The sequence below is a fragment of the Octodon degus genome, unplaced genomic scaffold, assembly GCF_000260255.1.
Source record: "Octodon degus isolate 3935 unplaced genomic scaffold, OctDeg1.0 scaffold00066, whole genome shotgun sequence".
Lineage (NCBI taxonomy): Eukaryota > Metazoa > Chordata > Mammalia > Rodentia > Octodontidae > Octodon > Octodon degus.
In genome coordinates, this window is record NW_004524642.1 from 4,254,403 (window position 1) to 4,264,251 (window position 9,849).

Below are 9,849 nucleotides of genomic sequence, written 5' to 3' on the forward strand. Positions count from 1 at the left end.
TGTTTAAAGTCCTTTTTAAGTTTTTTTGCTTGCTTTTATAAGATATTAGAGAGATTTATTAAAGTTTAATTATTCCTCACAACAAGCAATAGGTGTTAGCAGCAATCTGCAGCGGGATTAAGTGTTCCCACACAAGGTTTTACAAGTTGTGAGGCAGGATTATGTGTCTAAAGAAGAGGCGTCTTCTATTCAAGGTGAGCCCAGTACACATTGATCTAATTATCATGAACTTTACAGTGTTACATTGACAGCAGTATCTTTTTATTTGTTGCCTTTGAAATTATAAAGTTCCTTTGTTTGATTAAATTTCCTTGGTTTGTATGAATCTCACTTCTTCAGCACAAAACATTAAAACCACATCATGATTTGGCTACATAATACATTTCATATTGAAGAAAACAGAGGTATATGAATTCAAAGGTGCACTAAGAGTGTTTGCTACTTTGAGGGGAAAATCACCTTTGAAAAATTCTTTTTTTTTTTTTAATTTTATTTATTTATGTGTGTGTGTATGTGTGTGTGTGGCCAGCTCAGCCCACCAGGGGGCGGGGCTGGCTGGCATGTGGTGCTGGGGAATTGAACCGCGGTCCCTCTGCTTTGCCAAGCTTGTTCGAAGTAGGTGCTTTAGACCACTGAGCCATCTCACCAGCCCCTTGAAAAACTCTTGCCTGTGCAGAGGCCCAACAGCGAAATTTCCCTGTGAACAATGCTATGGGTCTTGCCGTCTTGTACCAGATTTGTCTTTTCCTACCAGCATTTCTTATTTTTTCAGCCACTTTGGTCATGACTGAGACTAAATAAAACTCATGTTTTATTGAGTATTTCCATGTTAAAACCCTTGAGTAAGATTTATTTCATGACTTTCTCTATATTTACTTTTATGTATCTGCTACAGGGTCTCACTATGCAGTTCCGACTTGCAGTCTTCCTCCTGTCTCAGCCTCTGCAGTGCTGAGATTACAGATGTGTAACACTATGCCTGGTTCAGGGCCAGAATGGCATATAGTACTAGGGTTCACACTTGGGTCCTTGCACTTACCAGGCAGGCTCTTACACCACCAAGCTATCTCCCCAGCCCTTGGGTAAGATTTTAATAAACAGAAGTCACAGATCTCTGTAATGCTCAGTTCTTTTCATAATATAGAGTATGGTATTAAAATAAGAATTCATGAGATCCTACTTTTAATAAAAACAGATGAATATTACCTGAGGCTACGTCCAAAAGCATTCCCTATTTTATTTGAAGCTTTTATGGAAATTTTTGAAACTTGTTTTTTTCTCTTGACATCCTGTAGAGGATGATTTAAAATATCTCTCAGTTATGTTAAGATTTTATGTCACATTTTTTCCTCCAAGTTATTTTGATCATCCCGTTATCTACATGCTTATTTGAATCCAATGTCATAGAACTCTTTGAAATACAAAGTGAAATAGAAAATTCTAGAGAATGTTGATTCTTTCAATAAAGGAAAAATAATGATAATGAGCATAATTTAATCTAAATGTCTCTTTACCATCTCCATTCTAAAATATGCAAGTTCCATTTACGCCGGGGCAAAGAGTGGCATCTTAGGATGCTGAGGGGGAAGTGCTTCCTGTCAATACATAATCTTTTCTCTACTTATGCATTCAGCACCTTCTGGGGCCATCAAAATTTATGCATCATATGAAAATCATAAGTTAATAAGATGCTCAACCTTATTTTGTTTCTATTTCTAATTCTGCTGAGGTAAACTAATGTCAGTCTTCACTTTTTTTTGTACTGGGGATTGAACCCAGGGCCTTCTACATGCTGTGCAAATGCACCACTGTGCATCATTCTCCATCCCAGTATCATATTTTATTTTCATTTGTGAGGAATTCCTTTTCTTGAGAGGAGAAAGGAGAACATCTTTTGCAGGGGTGTATGTATGTCTTTTTAATCCCAAGAGATGATGCCTATTTTCAGGGTTCCAAAAAACAAAACAAATTAAGAAATACTAAAATACTACATTTTGTACTGTTGTAGTGCCATTCAGCGTGTATTTTGTTCCTAATACAATTAAGGAGAAGCATGCGCTCTCTAAATTTGCCACGGTGTGCACTACACATGAATGACAAGACAATCAGCCAGCCTTAGGCTAGAAGAGTGGTGGTTAGCTCAGTCTGACAGAGCTGTGGTTGTACTATATGCCTGTGAATACACAAAGACAATCACAGGACATGGTTGGAAGGCCAGAGATATCCTAATTTTCTGTACACAGTGCAGAGAAACCAACAAAATTCCAGACGAGCAAATATTAGGATTAACCAAAGCTATTTCATTTTATGTCATTTTAGTGTTTTATTCAATCCCTTTAGATCTCCAGACTGACTGGCTGGTTGTTTTCATTTTCCCCAATTCTTTCAGTGAATATTAAAAAGGTAAGTAAGAGAGATCAAGATATGTATACATGGGCCTACTAAAAGTCTCCTGTCAAAGTACACTCTTAATAGTTAATATTTAGACACAAGGTCTACTAAACTAATCCTTTCTCTAGCATCTACTTGACAGAGTTGTGGTGAAGATTATATGAATGTACTCTTTAGAAATCACTTAGTGCTAAGTATATAATGAAGAGGTTATGGGCCAGGGAGATGGCTCAGTGGAATAAGCGCTTTCCTGGCAAGTGCAAGGGCCTGAGTTCAATCCCTGGTTCCACCAAAAAAAAAAAAAAAAAAAAAAAAAAAAAAAAAAAGGTTATGTTCTTTTTTTTCTTAGGTTTAATGTAAACAAGTGTTTGTCAACTCTTTTCATGCGTTAGTTGCTGTCTATATTTTTCTAATACAGAACAAATTGAAATTTATCCTCCATTTCTCTAGGATGGCTTTCTTTATGCTTGCTTTCTTATGGAAAAAGAACAGTAAACAATTAAACCTTGCCATGAACTCAGCTTATATTCTGAAACTAAAATTCATGTAGGTCAATCTGATTCTCAGTGCCTCCATTTACTTTTGCAAAATGAGAATAATTGTATAGGACATTGTGGCATTTCTGGTTTTGCTAGTCATTTTTATATGTGAATTCAACAGATATTTTTCTGAAATATACCAGATTCTGAACTGGGCAATATGAATAATAGCAAAAACTAGACTCTGTATTTTCCCTAAAATGAATAGCAGTTTGAAAGCGACCTGAAAACTAACATCTGGCAAATAGGAGGCAAAGTACTATTGTAAAAAGGGGTTTTAGTGGTTATAATCTGAAATATCTTCAATAGGGTGGCTCATTTTAAATCTTAATTATAAATGGGTTAATTTATCATTCAAGATAATCTAATTTAATTTGAAAAGAACACATAGCATTGTAAGTGGGCAAGTATATGAAATAGGATGTTACCCTTAAATGTAAGTGCCTTTTATATAACATATTTTAATAACAAAACAGTGAAAGTTATCCCACAAAGTCATTTAAGCTGTTATAATAAATTTAAAAACTATAGATATTAGTATTTCTAATTTCTAATAACACATTGACCAATATACTCTATGAAAAATTATGGTCATAATTCAAAACTACTATTAAAATATAGATAATATTCTAAAGACAGTTTCAGTCATCTAAATATTTAGAATTTCTAATGTCCTATGAGTCTGGATTAAAGAAAACTCTAAGCTGCTCCTCTCACAGCACATTTACTCCCACATGCCTTTCCCAAACAGAGTCTCTTTATTTCTCATAATTTACCTTTATTTAGGTATATATTCAATATAGAAGGGCCACGGAGATAACTCAGGGGCTAAGCATCTGCCTAGGCCAGCACAAGGACTCAGGTTTGATCCCTGGTACCACACACTGTGCCAGCCTGGCCCCTGGGTGCGCCGAGCCGGCCATCGAGAACGGGTGTGGTGGCACATGTCTGTAACCCCAATGCTGGGGAAGCGGAAACAGGAGGATCACTATGAGTGTGAGCTGCACAGTGAGACCCTGTACAAATACACAAAAGTAAAGAAAGAAAATCAATATAGAAAAATCCCTTTTGATGTCCTTACGGTGTTCTCTATTTCAATAACTTTGCTTATATTCTTTTGTTTTCTTTTTAAAAGTGAAGAAAGGAAGATAAGGAAAAAGAAAAGAAAGAATCCTGAGGTAGCCGTGGTGATAGGTCACAAGTCGGTTTAAAATTCTTCAGAGATAACAGTTAACACTTGGAAAAATATGTAAGTTCGGGATGCAATTATACTTCAGTGTCACTAATAAAATATAAATTTTGATGACTTTCTTATAAATTTTTTAATGTGTCCCAAAATAAAACAGAGTAGACTAGAAACAAATTGTTTGTTTTCATTTCATGTGAAAGAAGATGAAGTTCAGAGAACTCTGATGACTTACGTAAGAGCACATAATTTAGACCATTTTGGAAGCTCAGAATTTTATTTCTTGAAATTATGTGCTAGATTATTTCTCCTCTGCTCAAAGAATACTCTGTGTTCTACAACATATTTTTACATGGAGTTTCAAATAATGTACAGTAACATATCTTCCCACAGCTTAAGTACTTCAGTCTTATACCAACATCTATAATGATTGAAATAAAATTTCCTTGAATGTATTTCAAACATACCTTGATTGGAAAACAATGAGTCTTTTCACATTCATAGTGTCCAATGCTGAAAAATATTATAAATCTAGCTCTTCCTCTGAAAATAAGAATTTAAGTTATTGAATTAAATTCTAAGAAGTTTGAGAATATAACAGCCATTGTTGTCACCACTGAAACTGGATTCCTGTGACAGTAGTTTGACAGTCTTACTTATTCAACAGAAACATCACTTCAATCAATTACAAAGGAAGCATTTTTTAAAGTCATATCTAAATGTTTAGTTTTACAAAAATATACTTCATGAAAGCTTAATTGCTGAAGTTGGACTCTTTGTGTAGTTCCAGAACTTTAATAACTACTGTTCCCTTGTTCATCTAAAATTTATCTCACGTGTCCTGATAGCTGCTCAAGAAAGACAGGAAGGAATATTAAGCAATGTAGGCTCTTGCCTAGAGCATAAAGATTTTTCATTGCTGAACATAATGCAGAATACATCTGCATGAATAAATGCCAAAACACTGCACTTTGAAATGACTTTGATTTAATCCCTGATAGTTTTCTTTTAGGTAGTCTCATTCCTTTGTTTATGAGCTGTACAGCTTCTAACTCGGGGCCCGCTGAATTACTTGAATTCATATCTCAACCTGTGTCTTTAAAATTCTCAAGGCCATCGTATAGTTGATGACAATTAAAGAGTAACTTGCTCACTGTCTATTTTCTAGTTCCTCAGCATACTTTAGTATAAAGTAACAATATTAAGGCTTGAATAGAAGGCTTAACATCACTAAGATCATTTTTTTATTTCATAGGAAATAAAAAACAATGAAATTATGTTTTGCTTGGTATAATGCCTGTAAATGGCTCCAGATTTATATCAGATTAGCTAAAAAGTAGGTTTAAAGCCTAAGAATTGATATTTGTGGAAGCTAGAAGAAATCTTTGTTTTCAAAATATATTTCTAGCAATAAAATGACTAATCTGTAGGAGGAAATAGCAGAAATTCAAAGCAAAACTTGAAATTAAACCACAATTATTATATCACTATTTATGTGTAACCATTTAATGATTCTCCTACCTTTAAATAATGTTTTCTGCATACTAGATAAGTAAATTTTGGATTTTTTTTGTTTTTTATATATTTTTTATGTATTTGGTACAGAGTCTGCAGGGTCTATAGGGTCTTACTATGTAGATTGGACTCATAGCGATCCTCCTATTTTCAGCCTCCCAAGCGCTGGGATTGCAGGCATGCACCACAACGCCCGTCTCAATGGCCATCTCAGCATGCCCCAGGGATGGGGCTGGCACAGCACGCTGGGGATTGAACCCTGACTGAGCTCTGCCTAAGCAAGCACTTTAATCCACTGAGGTATCTGGCCAGCCCTCAGATAATTAAATTTTGAACGAAGTTTCCAACATCTATTTAGTTGAATTTAATAAATTTATGTATATAAATCAGTGGACAGCAAGTGGAAGCCTATTACGACCAATTACGTCAATACGATGGCACGACACTTGAAAAGGGACATCTGAAATGAGCAGACTCTTCTCAGATGAAGTAGGAATGACCAATAAATACATGAAAGAATGTTCAGCAACACTACTCATGTGGGAGATTCAAATGAAGGCGATGCTGAGGTTCCTCCTCACTCCAGAAAGGATGGCTATCATCGAGGATTCCACAAATAACAAATACTGGAGGGGTTGTGAGGAAGAGGAACTTCTCCACTGTTGACAGGTGTGTAAACTGGTACAACCATTGTGGAAAACAATGTGGAGATTACTCAAAACACTAAGGTTAGAAGTTGTATTTGACCCAGCTATTCCCGTTCTTAGTGTCTTTCCTAAAGAATTCAAAGCCTCATGCCATGGTGACATATGTATATCTATGTTTATAGCGGCACAAATTGTCATTGCTAAATGTCAGAAACAATACCATTGCCCATAAACTGAAGAACGGATAAAAAAGATGTTTTGATTTTTTAAAAAATGTGTATAACGGTGTACTACTCAGTCATAAAGAAGGATAAACTGGACACATTTCTAGGTCAGTGGATGTACCTTAAGACCATGCTCTTAAGTAAAAGAAAGTGGGCACTTCTATAAATATCACATTGTTTCTTTTCTGTGGGATATTGAATGTGTAGATAGTGACCAAAGTGTAGAAAAGTTCATGTGAAATATAAAGAAATTGTTCAAAAGAAAGGGGAACTAGGCAAGGGGGCTAGAAGGAAGAGAAATAAAAGAAAAAGAGTCCTTACTTCTAAGTGAAATAAACCAGACACACATGTTTACATATCACATTGCTTCTCTGGTGTGAGAAAGTGGAAGGTTAAATAAGGACCAAAATGTATAATAGACACTGGGAAATAGGAGGACATAGTCACAAGAAAAGGGGAACAGAGACGGGGAGGGAGAAAGGAAGCAAGTTAAAAGAAAAAGAATAGCAGGAAGAAAATGGAAACAAAGCTTGCGTAAATAAGGAGGGGAAGAGGGGTTGAAGGAAGGAGAGGGGACTGGGGAGAAGGGAAGAAGCAAGATGTATCGCCTATGGGTACAAACTCCCTCTGATGACTGTGATCGTTAGGTATATCTAAAACACATCAAAAACTTAATAAAAAATGAACTCCAAGCCTTCTATTAATAGCTATAAGTTGACAAAATAGACCTTACTTTTTATAATTTTGAATTTTACATATGTATAAGAATAGAAAGATAAAGTCATTTCTTTGGTTTAGTCAAAACTACCCAAAGCATTTTTACCATAGTTAGTGAATTTTCTTTTGTGATCTTAGGACAGGCCAGCAAGGGCATAAAACATTTCACTGTGAACAAGCAGATTTGGAACTGTGCTGGAGATCTGTGCTGGCCTCGAGGGATGCCAAGCACCTTCCTCTGCATGCCCAGCTCTTGACCCGCTAGATTAAATGGTTACACCAGAGCTTTGCTGTGGTCTGTGGGCTGGGATACCATAATACCTGCTCTGGACTCAGCCAGTGTAGGCCAGTATTGCCTTTAACTCTTGAGAACTCTGCCTGTGTCAATTTCCTCTGTCACCTCTTCCTTCTTCTGCACATTTTAAAATTAAGTCTACCTAACACTTCACAAAGGCAACAAAGACTTCTGAACTGTTACGTAGGATACATGGGAAGGGTGCTCCATCATGGTTGCTTATGTAGAACAACACTATTAAAATATGAACTCTAAGGGTTAGAGATATAGCTCAGTGGCATAAGTGCCTGCCTGGCAAGTGCAAGGTCCTGAGTTCAATCCCCAATTCCAAAATAATAATAATAACAATAACAATAAAATAAAATGTAAACCCTACTACAAATTTGAGCCATGCATTTATATTTTTAGTAGCAATATTAAAACTAAAAAAGAAACTGCTCAAGTTGATTTGAATGTGTTTAACTTTTACAATATGAACAAAATAGTATTATCAATAATAATTAGTATAAAAGGCTAGAAGAGATATTTTATCTTATTTATTCTTACTAAGTTTGTACTTAACAATTTTAACATAGATCAATTTAGTGTCATTTTAAGGTTTTAGCATCCTCCAATGACTAGTGTTTATCATATTGGACATAGGTGAGAACTTAGACACCCTTTTCAACTGGGTGATTTTGTCACTCTTGTATAATGATGGATTGATGGACACAAGACCAGCTTGTGAGACTCATTTGCCATGGTAAAGGATTGCTATACTATCTCAAGAGCTTCTCATCCCTTCAATCCATTTAATACTTTGACAAGAAGTGTGTCACAGAGGAGAGCAGTATGTTTGAGATTTCAGCCTGACATACAGACAGGATGCCAGGTCACTGGGCTGGACTTTTATTTCACCCTTTCCTTTACCAGACAGAGTGTGTTTCTAATAGTCGAAAAACTACTGCACCTCCTGCCTACCTATGAGAAAGCTATTTCAATGTGATGTTCTGACTTCTCCCTACCAGTTGTATGGTGGCTCTTCAAAGTCAAAAGCCCTTGATTCTGACAGGTTTATATAATTGTATGCAGTTTAGAAAGAATATTTCTTTCTACAATATCTGGCTATTAAGAGTATGTTCATCGTAAGAATTTAAAAGTGCTCTGATGGCTTTCCTTGTTTCTCTTTGCTGTCCTGATTTAAGCTTTTCTGAAGTAAATAGACCTATCTGGACAGTGGAGTGCAAGTAGCTAACAACCTGCTTCTTATTTTAAGGTGCAGAAGTGGTGTGTTAATTTGTAGTGACAGCTGACTTCTGTGTATAAATACCATGCGGTGCTGTGTACTCCACATGCCCTTTGGCTGACCTATTGTCATTAAATCCAGAGACAGAAGGAGATGAGAAGCGGCTCACCGTCATACATCGTTTCTCTAATAGAAGATATGCAGTAGCAGACAGTACCCTCTAGGACAAAGACATTAATAAAATGAAGTAAAGAAATCAAGATCAAATGGCTCTGAGTATGGTTTACGTTTTTTTTTAATACAATTTATTGATTTTTAAATTTATAGAATTTAATTGTCAATGTTTTTGTTAGCTGACTAATTCACAAGATTCCTGAAAATTGAATCATCGTTCTCACCAGCTGATGCCAAATAAGTTCCGCCTATCACTTGTACTACGACACTAGAGATAAAAGAGTAGGAAAATGAGAATTAGAAAACACGTAAATGTAATTTTAAAAGTTATAATTCTGGGGCTGGGGAGATAGCTCAGTAGAATAAGCACTTGCCTGGCAAATGTAAGGTCCTGAGTTCAATCCCCAGAACTGAAAAAACATAATAAAGCAAAAAAAAAAACAAACACTGAATTTGAGACTGGGCATGATGGCATGCACCTGTAATCCCTACTTTTGGGAGGCTGTTATCAGATGAATCACTACAAGTCTGATCTTGAGGTGAGACTCTGAACACCCTATAGACCCTTCCCTAAAAAACATACACATAAATAAATAAATAATAAAATAAATAAATAAAATTTATAGTCCTCAGTACTAAAACACTACGTTCAATAAGACAGGTTTAAAGAAACTCTGTGGAGTTAGAATTTACTGTTACAGTAGGGAAGAACCTCCTCACTTCTAGAAGCAGAAGTTTGGGGGAAAACATTATTGGGTTCATTAGTTCAGGGATTCAAGTTAGATCTTACGATGTGTTAGACAGTTTAGATTCCAATCTTTAAAAGGAACTTAAATAACTCTTTAGTGGTGACTATAAAACTTTAACACATTTAATTGAGGAAAAACAAAGGATGTTATTATTTTGAAGTTGATGACAATCTTCATTTTTCATTTG